The 2,205-nt window shown below is 41.4% G+C and overlaps 1 non-coding gene across 1 annotated transcript; it reads right to left on the reverse strand.

Moving 5' to 3' along the window:
* Window positions 1-1,298: 1,298 nt before the first annotated feature.
* Window positions 1,299-1,404, reverse strand: LOC118480746. The gene has a single exon (XR_004863723.1). It is a non-coding gene; the product is annotated as a small nucleolar RNA R71 (small nucleolar RNA).
* Window positions 1,405-2,205: the final 801 nt, after the last annotated feature.

Below are 2,205 nucleotides of genomic sequence, written 5' to 3' on the forward strand. Positions count from 1 at the left end.
TTGTACGTACTACTGTTCTCGGGTTAAGAAGAACACTTATGGTTACGAATAGTCTAGTGTATATGCAAACATGGGAAGCCCCCACTAATAGAACATACAAACATGGGAAGCCCCCACTAAATATCGTAAAAAGGTTTGGGAAACAGGGTAAACGGATTAATCATGTTTTTACTTTGGGAAACCCCCATCATCTACGGATACGTTTTGGGAAATAAGATAAACTGGTTAAACATATTTTCAACATGGGAAACCCCCACGGCAAGTGAGCCAGCTAAAGACAAACTACGTTTTCGTAAAACACTTAAAACGTACACCCAACTGTGAACTCGCTCAACATTGTTGTTGACTCGTTGTTACATGCCTTGCAGGCCTTTAGGTGCATGTCAAAGGAACTTGCTGTCTGGGAAGCTGGAGTGGTCATGGGTCGGGACATAAGGAAACGCAACACAAGACTAAGAGCTTACATGTGATTTTATAAACACTTAATGAGTTAAATATGCTTCCGCTGTAACTGGGAAATATTGTACACTATTGTTAATAAATGAAAGTTTATTTAAATATACTTATGATGTTCAATGTGATTGGTGGTTAAGATCTTGGTCAGTCACGCCTCCAAGTGGTTGTACTCCGCATGTGGATTTTGGGGGTGTGACAACAAAGTCAACCATTGCAAAGAATTCAAGATATGGGTAGGATACCGGTTGGGGTACAACATGTTCGGCCTCAAGGGCCACAACTGCAACGTCCTACACCGTTACAACAAGTTCATCCACAAAACGTACAACCTCAATTCCAAAGGCCATTTCAACACACACTGATGCCACAACATCAATTTCAACCACCACATGTACCTCAAGGGCCTATGCAAAGACCAATGGGTCCTATTCGTCCAAGAGTTCGGTTGGGTGTACCAAGGAGACATCTTCGAGAACATGCAAGAGGTGTAGAAGCACATTTTAGACCGGTGATCACTCATAATCCTTCACCGGTAGTTATTCCTCACATTGATCAAGGGAGGACATTTGAAGTGAGAACCAATTCATTACAAAGTTTGCCAAAGTATAAGGGTCTAGCAACGGAGGAGGTTTATTTTCATTTTGAGGCTTATGACTCGATTTGCAACACTCTTGGGAGTCAAGGATTTTCGGCAGATGATGTCAAATTGGTATGATTCCAATTTTCTTTGGAAGATAAGGAGAAAAAGTGGTTCTACACATTACCTTCGGCATCTATCTACACATGGGCGGAAATGCAACAAATCTTTTTGGATGAGTTTTATACCGCTCAAAAGACAAATGATGCTAGGAAAGGGTTGAGAAGTTTTCAAGAACAACAAGGTGAGATGTTCCATGAGGCATTTGAACGGTTTAACATGATGATCAAGAATTGCCCTCATCATGGGATAGAGTTATAGGAATTGATGAATGCTTTCCATGAGGGGTTAAGTGCCGAAGATGCTCGCGATTTAATGTCTATCATAAATGGTACTTTTGGTACAAACTATGAGCATGACGACTGGGAATTTTTGGAGCAAATGGCAATCACATCAAAAAGAAAAGTTCAAGCATCAAGGAGAGCACGACCGGCCATTACTCGAACTCAAGTGCATGCGGTAGACGATGTTAATGTTCAAACTTCTAATCAAATTTATAATGTTCGTGCAATTTGTAATGAGATAGGGCATGCGGCTGAAAATTGCCAAGGAGGTGAAGGGCAATATAAGGAGGTGAATGTTTTGCAAGGTCAAGGAGGGGGTGGCAGAAACTACAATATGAATTCTAACACTTACCACCCATGTCTAAGAAACCACCCAAACTTTCGATACGGGAATCCCTCAAATCAAGCCAACCTGAATTTTCAAGGAAGTCAAGGTAACTTTGGTTCGTGCCAACCTTACAATAATCAAAGTGGATATCGAGGTGGGAATAATCAAGGGTACCAAAGTCAATATCAAACGGGTCAAGAGCAAGGGGGTCTTCGGGTGGAAATGAGATGATGGAGATGTTAAAGACCATGCAAGCACAGATGCAAAAGAGATATCAAATGGATGACGCATGCATGCAAAAGGATGAGGCCCGTGATAAAGCAATTCAAACTTTGACTACCCAAATGGGTCAACTCGCAACCGAAGTGGCGAACTTGAAAAAAAGATAAAGGTCAATTACCAAGCGACACTAAGGTAAACTCGTCTCATAATTCTTCTAG

Source organism: Helianthus annuus, chromosome 7, assembly GCF_002127325.2.
Source record: "Helianthus annuus cultivar XRQ/B chromosome 7, HanXRQr2.0-SUNRISE, whole genome shotgun sequence".
Lineage (NCBI taxonomy): Eukaryota > Viridiplantae > Streptophyta > Magnoliopsida > Asterales > Asteraceae > Helianthus > Helianthus annuus.